The following is a 14,824-nucleotide window of genomic DNA, read 5'->3' as shown; positions in this document are numbered from 1 at the left end:
CTAGCTTCTGGTGGTTGCCAGCAATCCTTGACATTCCTCGGCTTATAGAGGTATCATTTCATTTTCTGTCCGCATCTTCATACCACTTTCTCGGTGTGCCTCTGTGTGTCCTTTTCTGTCTCTTATAATGGAACTCTCATTGGATTGAGGGCCTACTCTAATCCAGTATAATCCCACTTTAATTCTTGCCTAATTACATCTGTAAAACTTCTATTTCCAAATAAGTTCACAATCTGAGGTTCTGGGTGGATGTGAATTTTGAAGAGACACTATTCACCCTACTACATCACCTAAAGAGGGGATACATTTTATGACAAAAAAGTGCATCAAAGATCTCAGTTCCATGGAATTCACCACTCTACCATGTATCCGACCATTCAGGAACATCTGACTTTATAGAATGGAAAAATGGTGTCACAGAGATGGCTAATAAGGAACACTCAATCTATTGAAGGGGTTATCTACAGGATTTGCTATCTCTCACATATCCATGATGCATAGGCCTGGGAAACAAGAACCCTGTTAATATTATACCTAGTAACCCAGTGGATGGATACTTGATTCATATCTCTGTGACCTTGGGCTAAGTGCATTTTTATAGTTTTGGGCCTAAGGAAAGATTGATTTTATCAGAGACTAGGGAAACTGTTCCAATGAATTGAAAATTAAGACTGCTAGCTGATCTTTTAGGGCTTTTCATACTTCTTCACCAATAGGTACAGAAAGAGATTATTGTCCTGGTGATTAAGTTCAATTTCTAGGAGGAAGTGGACTTCTGTCACACAAAGAGCAAGAAGGACTATGTGTAGATCCCAGGGGATTCTCTGGGACACATCCAGTACTCCTTGGGATGGTTAATTTTATGTGTCCATTTTACTAGGCCGTTGGGCCCGGTTATTTGGTTAAACTTTCTGTGTGTGTTTGTAAGGGTGTTTGTGGATGAGTATAACACTTGAATTGGTAGACTGAGTAAAGCAGGTTGCCTTCCCCATTGTGAACAGCCCCATTCAATCCTTTGAAGGCTAAATAAAATTTTTAAATATCAATACATTTTTTCTCTCTGAAAGCCTGTCTCTGACCAAGGATATCAGCCTTCTTCTGACTTCAGACTCAAGCTGGAACTTCCAACATTAGCCCTTCTGGTTCTCAGGCCTTGGACTCAGAAAAGATTATTTGCTCTCCTGGGTCTCTAGCTTTCTTAATTCAGATGTTGGACTTCTCTGTCTCCATAATTGTGTAAGCTAATTTCTTTAAAAAAAAAGAAAAAAAGAAAAAAATATATAAGATTTACCAATAGAAAGCAGGTAATGTTAGAGACATAGCTATAGACATAGATGTAGATATAGACATCTCCTATATGTTCTGTTTTTTTTGAGAATCTAGATTAATACTCTTTCATACCCTATAATCCTATATAACAAAAAAGCTTAATAATCCAATAAAGATAAAGACAAGACCACCAAGGAGGCATATCCTGCAGGGTTGAAGATTTTGTTCAGATGAGGGGCTCACAGAAGGCTAGGAAACCGTGACATTGGTGGTGGAAAAATATCACTATTATTTTCAATTTAGGCCTTGTTATCAACTAGAGAGAGAGAAAAGATAGCAGCTGTATTTCATATGACTGAATTGTGTCCTTTTTCAATTTTTTCCTCTATGTGAAGAGCACAAGTTGTATCAAACATTTTAGGTTTTGTGTGAGAGTGTGACTGTGAGCTGTCATTATCTCATGCTTTGGAGACCTTATGCATCCCCTGTGTTAGGATCACATTTTCACCCTTGTGATACAGGACAAAAGTGGGAGCTGAGGAACAAAATATATACATTGTGCCAGATATCTCTCATTTGTCCTTCCATATCCACTCTCTATCCGTCTCTATTTTCCTTGTCGCCTTGCAAGATTGACCTATATGGACATCGTTGCCTGTGTGGCCTGACTTCTAGTTGTGTTTGGCCAGTGGGGATTCCAGGCAGAAGAGTAGAAGAAGGAGATTGAGGTCAGAATGCTTGTTCTTTCCCTGGGAGGGTGCCTTAAGTTAGCTGTGTTTATTGACATTGATTACTTGTTCTCAAGGTAGATACCATGTATAGCTCTCTCTCCTTTCTGTCTCCAGCAATTTCTCCCTCTACTCATCCTTTTGGGACTAAGGGCAGTGACAGTTCTGCTGTTGCTTCTAGCCCTATGTTCCTCCAGTTCTGCTACACTGTCCCTTATGGTTCACCCTCACATTTATAATGAATCTCTTTTAAATAAACCCTCCACAATAATGTTAATATGATTGTACCCTCTGTTTCCTGTTAAGACCCTGACTGATAGAACTATGTTATATCTTAGATGATGTTGGGACTTAAACCAATGAAAAGACAAACAGGCTGGGAAGTTCTGTTTTTTCCAAGGTAATGTTTCTGGCTTCTAATTAACTTCATCTTTACACTTAATAGTGTACCACTGACAATAAACAGGGTCTTGGCAATATTTGCAGTTCTTTATCTCCTAGGAGATAAATGGACCCCTCCAATTTAACTTCCAATGGAAGTTAAAAAAAGGCCAGGGAATTCCCTGGCGGCCCAGTCGCTAGTACTGGCGCTTCCACTGCTGGGGCCAGGTTTGACCCCTGGTTGGGGAACTAAGATCCCACAAGCCACGTGGTGCAGCCAAAAAAAAAAAAAAAGGCATGGGAGGATAACAAAGACAACAGGAGGTAATGGTGGTGGCTGACTCGCAAAAGTAATGCAATGGACAGGGTAATAAAATGGCAGAATAAACTATTAGACATGAGTAGTGCTTGTTGGGGCAAAACATATGAAAGCTGAAGATTTGCTATTGTGTTAGGCTGTCGCTTCCCAAGAAAGAACTGTGAAAATAAAATATAGTCTGTATAATTATGGTCATGCCCTCCCCACTCCTATCTTGGGAGTTTTGGTTGGTTGACATAGCATTGATATATATATATAATAAAATATATTATTCACCATACTTCTTTAAATAGATGGAGATGTCAACTCTTTATATAACCATCATAGAGATATTGTCCAACATTAAATAATTCAAAATGCAATAAAGTATGTTTTCCCTTAGCAATGTTGTACTAGCTTGTTTTAGACCATTTTTCCATCTGAAAATAAGTAGGTAGGTAACATGAAATAATGCTAAAATAATTTTGAAGTCACTGGAAATCTTCAAAGGCAGTGAGGCCTTCTGATTCTGTGGAGCAAGAGTGCTGAGAATTGAGCCAGACATTTGGAGTCACTCATCCCTCAAGGCATTTACCAGTTTGAAAGGAGTGGCTGAGAGACTAGAAGTTCTGCAAAGCTCTCAGAAGAATTATAGGGCTGGATGAACAAAAGCCAGATTCAGGACTGACAAAGGAAGAATGGCTCTAATAGATACACCAGAATTTTAGTGAGGACCCCAAAGGACTGTTTGCTAAGAGTAGAGTAAATCAGAAATTGGCAAGACCTATAAGGAACTGAGGCCCAGTTTCCAATTCCTGATTGGATTAATATTAATATAATCATAGAACAAAATAGAAAACATAATTACAGACCCACATATGTATGAACAATTGATTTATAAAAAGATGGTACTGGGAGCAGTGGGCACAGTATGGTATTTTTAGTAAATGAGGATGGTTTCATTAAGTACCCATAGGAGAAAGAAAATTAGCAGTGACACAAACTGAACCATACACCAGAATTCATTCCAGATAGAGTGTAGATCTAAATGTGAAAAATAAAACAAGAAAATTTCTAGCAGATAATTTAGGAAAATATCTTTATAATCTTGAGTTACAAAAGACTTCTTGAACAAGATCAAAAATAAAAGCACTAACTACAAATTAACAGATTGATAAATTAGACTATATTAAAATAAAGAAGTCCTCTTTATTTGTAAACACTATTAAGAGAGTGAAAATGTAAGGTATAGGGTTAAAGGTATTTGCGATATATGAGACAGATTATTTGCATAATCAATCAGAGACTACTATAAACCAGTAAAAAGTTAAAATCAGACAACCCAATAGGAAAAAAGCAAGACGCATAGGCAGGCATATCTAAATGGCCAATAAACTTATGATAAGCAGTTATATCTTTTTTTTTTTGCAGTACGTGGGCCCCTCACTGTTGTGGCCTCTCCCATTGCAGGGCATAGGCTCAGCAAGCCCGCTCCACGGCATGTGGGATCTTCCCTGACCGGGGCACGAACCCGCGTCCCCTGCATCGGCAGGCAGACTCTCAACCCCTGCGCCACTGGGGAAGGCCAGCAGTTATATCTTAATAATAACAGATAAATAAAAATTAAAACCACAATGAGATACCATTACTTACCAGAATGACTAAAAAAAAATGAAGAATTACAAGTTTGGGGAAGGATATGAGAATTAGAATCCTCATAGCTGTTGGTAGCAGTGTAAACTGGTACAAACACCAGGAAATATATCCTGTGATCTAGCAACTCTACTCTTAGACATATGCTCAATAGAAATTCATTGATGTGTACACTGAATGACATGCCTGAGAATGTTCACAGTGGTTTTATATGTTTATAGTAATCCTAGTACAGGTTGATTTGTGTCTCCCAAAAAGAGATGTTGAAGTTTTAAACCATAGTACCTCAGAATATAACCTCACTTGGAAATAGGGTTGTTGAATATATAATTGGCTAAATTAAGATGAGATCATACTGGAGCAGAGTGAGTCCTTAATTCAATATGGCTAATGTCCTTATAAGAAGAGATATATAGGGAGAAAATGGCCATGTGATGATGGAGGCAGAGGTGGGACTTATCCATTTACAAGCCAAGGAAAGACGAGGCTTGCTGGCAAACATCAGGAGCTACAGGAAGCAAAAAGTCTTGTCTTCCATAGGCTTCAGAGGGAATATGGCCCTGCCAACACCTTGATTTCAGACATCTAGGCTCCAGAACTGTGAGCAATAAATTTCTATTTTTTTAAGCCAGCATTTTGTGGTTATTTGTTATAGAAGCCCTAGGAATCTAATTTAATGCTCAAATATTCATCAAGAGTAAAATAGATAAATAGATCATGTCATATGCACAAAGTGAAGTACTATCCAACAACAAAAATAATATTGCTACATGCAGAAAAACAACCATAAAGTTGAGTGAAAGAAGCCCAATACAAGAAAGTATATACTATATGATTCCATTTATTTAAAGTTCAAAAACAGCTAAAATAAATCTATGGTGTTAAATGTCTAGATAGTGATTATATTAGATGAAAGAGGGTGTAATAATTAAGAAAGGGCACAAGGGGGCTCCCCTGGGGCTTCCCTGGGGCTTCCCTGGTGGCGCAGTGGTTGAGAGTCCGCCTGCCGATGCAGGAGACGCGATGCAGGAGATGCGGGTTCGTGCACTGGTCCGGGAAGATCTCACATGCCGCAGAGTGGCAGGGCCCGTGAGCCGTGGCCGCTGAGCCTGCGCGAGCCTGCGCGTCCGGAGCCTGTGCTCCGCAACGGGAGAGGCCACACCAGTGCAAGAAGGCCCGCGTACCGCAAAAAACAGACAAACAAACAAAAAAGAAACGGCACAAGGATGACTGATTTCTGATGTTTCACTTCTCCACCTGGATGATTATGTACGTGTTCACTTCGTGAAAATTCATTATATACATTTTATACGTTTATACATTTATATTATATAATTCAATAATAGGTTAGTAAATAAACTTACAGTACATTTGAAATGTCATTCACTAAAGAAAATAAATAAAAAGCTTGACAAGAAGAAAGACAAATGGTTTTAATTATCTAATGCCCCAGAATTTCTCTCTTGTTGCAATAATAAGCAATTATACTACTGAAGTAATAGAGAAGGCAAGTTTGGGGCCAGAAATGAACTCTTTTTTGGCTAGTCCATCCTCAGATGATACTACACACAATTCCTACCCCTTGTCTAAATGAAGTATTCCAGTCCTCCTCTTAAAGGCGCGGTACGGGGGCCTCTCACTGCTGTGGCCTCTCCCGTTGCAGAGCACAGGCTCCGGACGCGCAGGCTCAGCGGCTATGTCTCACGGGCCCAGCCGCTCCGCGGCATGTGGGATCTTCCCGGACCAGGGCACGAACCAGCGTCCCCTGCATCGGCAGGCGGACGCTCAACCACTGCGCCACCAGGGAAGCCCAGTGATGATTTTTTTGAAGTGTGGTTTATCAGGCTGAGCTGACATTCTGGCCTCATTACTCATCAAAGAAAAACAAGTTTAAACAGCAGTTTAAACTTGAACTATTGAAGTCTTTCATGAGTTTTGTAAAAATTTTCTCTAAATAAAATAGTTGGTAGATATGACTCACACAACCCTGAAATAATTAAGAGTTCTTATCACAGATTGTGAGGCGGAACTACTGAGGATGATGAGGCTATCCATTATTGGATTGTGGTTAAGAGCAGAATCTAGAGCCAACTTTCCTTGGGTTCCGATTCCTGTTCCACCACTCAATATCTATGTGAGTATAGGCAAGCTACTTAATTTGTGATGGTATCTTAATATAAAAAATCTTCCTTTTAAGGCTTAAGTAAGGCTAATTAGTTCACATAGCAAATTGTGTTGACACAGCTGAGATTTAATGCCAGAGCAATTTGAATCTGAAATGTGACCTTTCATATTGTTATGCAGGGTACAGCTCAGATATTACCTTCTATCATATGCTTTCCCTTGATCATCCACATCTAACCGCCTTAAGTATTGTGCAAATTTATGTGATAGTATTTCTCATGCTATTTTGTTATTTACGTGTGACTGATACCACAGATAGATATCAGCATCCCTCTGTGAACCCCAATAAACTGGGAGATCCTTCAGGGTAAAGGCCTTTTATATGTACATCCCCAGTCTACAACTGTGTGTCTGCACAAAATGATCAAAAAAGATGGAAAAATTGAATAGACTTGCATGAGTTAGATGTTTAGAAATCAAAACATATGCTCTATGAATCTGAAACATATACAACTCTTGTCATTATGCTATGTTTCTAGGAGGTCTATGAATTAGTACCCGATATGTGAAAATAGTTTGTCTCTGGCAAGAATTTGATTCTATGATACCTTCTGTTTTAAACTGATTACTCATTGGCAGAAATGATTGGCAAAAATTTTCACAAATTCCCAACAAGTCTCAAGAACCAAATAATCAGTGGAGAACTATATGGTACACACATTATTTTGAAAGAAAATCTTCAAAGCATGAGAAGATGAAGTATATATTTTTCAGGGTGTTGTGAAAAGAAGTATGGCTTCTAAACTATTTTGTTTATGAAATAATCAAAAATACCTTTCTGATGTGAGTTATGTTGTAATTGTAAAGTATTTCAAATATGAGGTAAAGTGTTCATATAAAGAATTAAAGAGGATGGTTCTGAAATGCCATATAGTTCTGCATTTTTAGTGGTTCCTAATCAATGCATTCACTTTGATTTTACATCTATAATTTCGTTTCTTTCTACCAAACTCCAATTTCCAGAATGATGAGAACAACATTGGTGGTGCTTTCTACTTTTCAGCTCTCATTATAACAATGCAAAGTATTCCTCTAAATGTTCTATAGTTGAACACTTATCTAGGCTGGTAATTCAGTAGTCATAAAACTATCCTGAAAGTTGAAAAAATTCACTAATTCTAGTCTAATACCTTTAGAGTTATATAGGATAAATAATTTAAACAGTTTCATTTGGGCCCTACACCAGAACTATAGATTCTACAAAGGAGTAATGACAAGATCACTGATCCAAACAGCTCTAAATCCACTTCCCCTTAAAACAGTTTTAAATCTCTTTAAACTAATCAGCTAGTAACTCAAATGAATTCTAAATATTGTAAACATGAATAAGCCAGCAAATTGTTAATGGAATTGTTTACCATTTACTAAATTTGCACTATAAAATAATGTATAATAAAATTTGTACAAAGGAAAGTACCCCGATTTTATCATCTTTAGGTTCTTTGCTCTAAATTAATTGATAGTTGCAAACCTGAAGGTGAAACAAAGGAATCAAAGATTTTTACTTAATTAGATGATTTGTCCTGAAATTTTCCTATTATTTCTGAATGTATATATTTTTCTGTTGCTGAGAGATTGGATCCACAAAGATTGGAGCAAGCCAACTGAATATATTTTGAGATATTTTGTAAATATCTAAGTATTTTAACCATTTAATTGACTATGTGTATGTACGTGTTTGGAATCGATTGTAATGCCAGTAATTGTGAGATATAATAATTATAAAGATTAAAAATAATGACAATAGGAGATAGTCATCTCTCTTTAAGGTTGACTTAATTGAGAAAATTTCTAAGAAGATATTAATCAACCAAAAATCATTTCAAGAAAAATAAAATTAAATAAAAAGATTTTAAGATCACTTTAGTTATTACCATAAAAGTAAGTAAACTTCAGACCTTATCTTTTAGCATAGATGTCAGTCTTGGTTCAAGTTGAATATGCTATTAATATTTAGTATCTAGTAACAATAAAAAACACAGCAAGCAAGAAATTCATAATTTCAGTTTGATTAAGTAAAAGTTGCTAGAATCACTACTTTAATTAAGAAATCCAGATGGCTCCAGATTTCAGGCATTGCAACATGCTGCCACCTTGAGAGGTGTCATCTTGGGTAGGTTTCCTCTTTTAAAATTATCACAGTTGTTCTCTAATAGAGAAAAACACCCCTGGAACACAACTAATGACTTATGGGAAATTCAGTTTCTGATCGGACATTCTATTAAGTTCCAGAGCATGGTCTTAATATTATTATCTAGTATGTGATTTAATTATTCAGAAACAATGATTTCTGATAACCTGAACCTCATAGCTTATTGACCTATTTTTTCAAGAGCATTTCAACACTACACAGACTTGTCCTCTTGAAACAATAACAATAGTTCTACAAAGACAATGATTAATTTTCTCATTTTGGGGAGAGAAAAGTGGGGAGGCAAGACAGGGATATGGGATTGAGATACATATTACTATGTATAAAATAGATAAGGATAAGCAACAGGGATATCCACCTACTGTGGGTGCACTGGTAGGTGGGGCTGGACACTGGCCCAGCTGGCTGTGAGCCTGTGGTATGTGCGGTAGCTGTGGGCCCACTGAAGGGCAGAATTGGCTTCGCGTGCAATTAGTTGTGCAGCCCGGGAATTCTGCAGGCCTGCTGGTGACCAGGGATGGATTCACACGCAGCTGTTTGTGCAGCTCAGGTGGGCATGGCTCAAGTGCCAGCCTGTTGGATGGTGGGGCTGGGTCCCTGCACACCTGTCTGCTCAGCTGTAGGAGGGTATAGGGCTGCTTCTGGCCTCCCAGAGGATAAGCTGGAAGGAGGATTCCAAAGTGCTTGCCAAGGTTCATGTTATTACAGTAGAATGAGTTCCCCCAAATGGCTACTGCCCTCAACGTTCATAGCAGCACTATTTACAATAGCCTAGACATGGAAGCAATCCTACTGCCCAGCCACAGATGAATGGATAAAGAAGATGTGGTATATATATACAGTGAAATACTACTCAGCCATAAAAATGAATGGAACCTTATTTGTGACAGCATTGATGGACCTAAAGGGTATTATGCTAAGTGAAATAAGTCAGAAAGGGAAAGAAAAATACTGTATGATTTCACTCGTATCTGAAGATTAAAAAAAAAATCTTAAAACCAAATCAATAAGCAAACATAACCCCACAGAAACAGAGTCATAGATACAGAGAACACACAGGTGGTTGCCAGAGAGGAGGGAGGCAGGGAGAGGAGAGAAATAGGTGAGGGGGATTAAGAGGTGTACACTACCAGGTGAACAATAAATGAGTCGGTGCTTTGTGACCACCTGGAGGGGTGGGATAGGGAGGGTGGGAGGGAGATGCAAGAGGGAGGGGATATGGGAATGTATGTATAAGTAGAACTGATTCACTTTGTTATAAAGCAGAAACTAACACCATTGTAAAGCAATTATACTCCAATAAAGATGTTAAAAAATAAATAAATAAATGAGTCATGAGTAAGAAATTTACAGTGTGGGGAATATAGTCAATAACTATGTACTATCTTTGTATGGTGTCATATTATAACTAGGCTTATCGTGGTGAACATTTCCAAACATACTAGAAATATTAACTCACTATGTTGTGTAACAGGAACTAATACAGTGTTTTAGGTCAATTATACATCAGAAATAAACATGCAAATAAACAAACTCATAGGAAAAGAGATAAGATTTGTGGTTACCAGAAGAGGGGGTAGGGGAAGGGGAATTGGATGAGGGCAGTCAAAAGGTATAAACTTCCAATTGGAAGATAAATAAGTACTAGGGATGTAATACTCAGGATGTAATGTACAACATGAAAAATATAGTTAACAATGTTGTATGTTATTTATGAAAGTTGTTAAGATAATAAATTCTGAGTTCTCATCACAAGGAAAAACATTTTTTTCTATTCTTCAATTCTCTATATGAGATGATGGACATTCACTAAACTTATTGTGATAACCATTTCATGTTGTATGTAAGTCAAATCATTATGCTGTACACTTCAAACATATACAGTGCTGTGTCAATTCTATCTCAATAAATTTGGAAGAAAAAAGGGAAAAAATTATAAGGTAGTGACAAAGACATCACTGAATACTGAATGAATACCACATATATTTATAAATATCAACGTTTTTTAAAAGTATTAAAACATATTGTTACATCTTGATTTCTCTGTTGTTTTTTCCATATCATCAATTACACAGGTAATGTTTCTTAGTGATATTCAAGAATTTTACTTCATACAATATTATATTATTACATTGTACTCTGTTTTAATTTTTTAATTAAACTTTAGAATTTAGCTCTGTGCACTGAATTTTATAGCACTGTATTTAATCAATGAGTTTCTATACCCTTTTAAAAGCACCTATACATTCTCAGAGTATGTGATGAATAGAACACATAGCATGATTCTGTACTAATAGTTGTTTTCAATAAATAAGCATGTTTTGACTATAAACTTGTGTTTTCATACTCTAAACAAATAAAACAATGCAATATAAATTATATAACATTTTTAAAAATGCAATTTGTGTCAGGATGAAAGAAAACTGGAATTTAAATAATAAATATAACTTGCGTAACATATCAAAAGGAAAAAATTCAGCAGATTTTATTGGAGTGAAATGATGCAAGTTTTAAATTGGGACAGCAGGAATGAAACGTGAATAGGTTAAGATGTTTCATCACCTTACAATGGTAAAAAAACCAAATAAATACCTTTGGAATGAAATACCAAGGAAGGCTTTCCTTGTGATTTACACCATTCTATTTTTCTTTCCCTTGTTTTCTGGGTATGATCACTGGAATCACAACGTGAATTTCAACAGATGTAAAAACAGTATCAACCTGTCAAATAATGCGTGGAGGAAACCTGCTTTGGCAATCGACCTTATAGAGAAAGTTTTGAGGTTTTCAATGAACTTAAGATCAGTCTGAACAAATAATAACATCATATGATAGCTTTTAAATGGCTAGCAATCCCTTTAGCTGAATTAAGGGAACTAGAGCTCTACGGGATTCACATTAATTGAACTTTTCTGTTCAGTAGCAGATGTAATGTATTAAGAGAAGACCTGGAAAAGAAGACTATATTCACAAATCCAGAGGAAGGTGTTCATGATGATGAGGGTTCTAGTCATCATATCAGGGAACACACAAAGAAAAAAGTAAAACTTAAGAGATTGTGATATCTAGCTTGAAAAGAACCATCTTCTAATATCTGAATGGCTGCCAGTGTTTTTGTGCAGTTTTGCTTCTAAAATAAGAACTTCAAAAGTTGGGTGGAAGTAATAGTTGTCAGCTCACAATATATATGTGTGGTAGATTCCATTTTTGTTCCAATTCTTCATTCCACAATATATCCACACCCTTATCATGTGACTTGACAGTTTTTGTCACCAGAGGCAGAATGTATTTCCCTGCCCTATTGATTTTGATCTTGTCTGGACAATGGAATTTGGGTGACTATGACACTTAGGCAGTTGAGAGCCTAGGAACAGAAAGTTCCCCAGATGGACAAGATCGTTGAGGGATCTCGGAGTGCACGCTGGGGGGCTTACCAAAGTGCTGGCAGAAGTGTCGTGATGTCCCAAATTCTACTTTTCTCCTTCCCCAAAATATTTTCTCAGAGTGGGAGGTCTGGACCAGTGTGGGTAGAAGGAGAGGGGTATGTTCTCAAGGCAAAGGGTGGCCTTGGCCGCTGCTAGGGCAGCTTCTCTCCCATCTTCCACCCCTACTCTGGAACTCCAACTACCTAGGCAGCAGTGCGAGTATAATCCAGGCACAGCCCTATGGGATCCCAATCCAGCCTCCATAGAAGTCCTCAATCCCTCTACTGTCCCAGAAGAGTCTGGTGTGGAGAAAAACCTCAGAGCACCTGATCAAGCTGAGGGGCCCTATAGGACTGACTGCCCACAAGTCAATCCTGGATGAGCTCCCCAAATTTTGTTGTCGAAACTCAATACCTGATCACCAGTGCAGAATAGAAATGTGGAGACGGAGTTTTAGGTGAAGTAGAAAAGAGTACCTTTTAGTCCTTTGCCAGGAAAAGGGGGTCACAGCGGACTAATGCCCTCAACACTGTGCATCCCACCCTGGAGGGGGTAGTGAGGCATCTTATAGTGTTCAAGGAGCAGGGTGTGATCAGCTTGTGGACATTCTTCTGATTGGTTGGCATCAAGGTGAAGTTTCAAGCATCATCAACCTTCTGGTTTCAACCAGTCTAGGGTCTATGTGCTTGTGGTCAGCAGTTTTCATCTGATGGGGATCTACTTCCTGTAAAACAACTTGGGTATGTGAGTCAGGCCTTTATCTATACCTTTCAGGGAACCGTGAGTTCGGTGGTTCTGCTATGTGAAGTATTTATAGTCTAAAGTGTTACCAGTTCCCCAGCCCAACAGCTATTCTCTGTTTCTCTATCTTCACATTTCCCAATTATTAACTCTTGAGTCAGCTTTTTACTTCAAAAGACAAGGACACACTATTTCAACACCAGAACTTTGCTCTTAACCAACAAGTTATACTGCTTCCATAGATGAGATTTGAGAATATTGTACACTCTTACTCTCTAATAGTCTCAAGGCATATGCCTTGCCAATTAATTACAATAAAACTGAAATCCATTACTAGGTTTAAAGGGTGAGATTGTCAAGAATGGAGAAAAACTTAAGGATAACCTTGAGGATAGGACAAGTGTGATTTTGTGTCCATTAGTTACATTTTTCAAACTGCAAACAATTAATTATCCACTTAAGGTCATGAAATAAGTAATAATGTCACTTTTTGGTGGGGATTAACAGCAACAACAAAAGCATGCACGTATTTTCAAGAGAATATTTTCTTGCCAATGTTGGGATTTAGTTTGTGTCTATGGTATATGTTGACTTTAACAAGACTATCCTCATATTATTTATTTCAATGAGCTAATGGTGCACTGTCATTTTGAGTGATTTTTTAAAATTAATTTTATTGAAGTATAGTTGATTTACAATGTTGTGTTAATTTCTGCACAGCAAAGTGATTCAATTATACATATATATATATATATTCTTTCCCATATTCTTTTCCATTATGGTTTATCACAGGATATTGAATATATAGTTCCTTGTTCTCTACAGTAGAATCTTGTTGTTTACCCATTCTCTATATAATAGCTTGCATCTGCTAATCCCAAACTTTCAGTCCATCCCTCTCCCATCCTCCCTCCCCCTTGGAAACCACAGGTCTGTTTTCTATATCAGTGAATCTGTTTCTGTTTCATAGATAAGTTTATTTGTGCCATATTTTAAGCTCCACATATAAGTGATATCATATGGTGTTTGTCTTTCTTTTTCTGACTTACTTCACTTAGTATGATGATCCATGTTGCTGCAAATGGTATTATTTCATTCTTTTTTATGGCTGAGAAGTAGTCTATTGTATATATATACCACATCTTCTTTATCCATTCTTGAGCTATTTTTACAAGATAAATACATTTAATGATAATAATTTTTATGTAGACCAATACAGTAAATATTGAAAATAAATTATGTCATTTGATCTTCACAAAAATCTTATGAGGAAAACATTAATCCTTGCTATAATGAGGGAATAGAACTTAGAGAAATTAGGTAACTTATTCCAGATAAAACAACATATAGGTGTCAGCCAGGTAGTATTCTAGCCAAGTATATCACCTGTTTCTTAACCAATGCTATCTCTGCCAATAATACAAACTACTGCAGTTTATAACATGAGGAAAGAGCATTTGCTTGAGATCCTGTGCCAATGCTATCCATGTAAGTAGTGCCCAAGAGTGGCCTTCAAAAAATATATAATATGTATTGTGTCTTTTAGCATTGTCTTGTGCAGCAAGGTGGAATTGCAAAAAACTTGAAATTTCCACCAGATATTCTTATGTATCTGAAAGTGACATTCATAAAATTAGTGAATTTTTAGCTCATCAACAAATAAAATTATTTTTATTTAGAATCAGAATAAATAACATTAATAAATATGGCCTTACTATTATGTTTTTCAGTATTTGAATGAGAAAAAAACAAGGATTTCTTAGCTGGTAGTTTCTATCCCACAAACATCAAAAAAGGAAATATAGTTTAATGAATGAACAAAGAAAAATCTTGCGGACATTGTTTGGTTAGAATCTTTCACTTGTAATTGCAGACTACTTATATGCCTGTAGTTCTTTACCAGAAGAAAGAGAGAGAAAGAGAGAAAAAAGAGAGAGAGAGAGAGAGAGAGAGAGAGAGAGAGAGAGAGAAAGGAAGGAAGAAAAAGAAAGAA

The 14,824-nt window shown here is 37.0% G+C and overlaps 1 pseudogene; it reads right to left on the bottom strand.

The window, feature by feature from the left end:
- LOC112392711 (28S ribosomal protein S31, mitochondrial pseudogene) overlaps window positions 1-9,363 on the bottom strand; it is a 98,554-nt pseudogene extending 89,191 nt beyond the window's left edge.
- Between the last annotated feature and the right edge of the window lie 5,461 nt (window positions 9,364-14,824).

Source organism: Neophocaena asiaeorientalis, unplaced genomic scaffold (assembly GCF_003031525.2).
Source record: "Neophocaena asiaeorientalis asiaeorientalis breed wild unplaced genomic scaffold, Neophocaena_asiaeorientalis_V1.1 scaffold32, whole genome shotgun sequence".
Classification (NCBI taxonomy): domain Eukaryota; kingdom Metazoa; phylum Chordata; class Mammalia; order Artiodactyla; family Phocoenidae; genus Neophocaena; species Neophocaena asiaeorientalis.
Note: the sequence above shows the minus strand (reverse complement) of the source record. Positions and strands in the feature narration are given on the sequence as shown.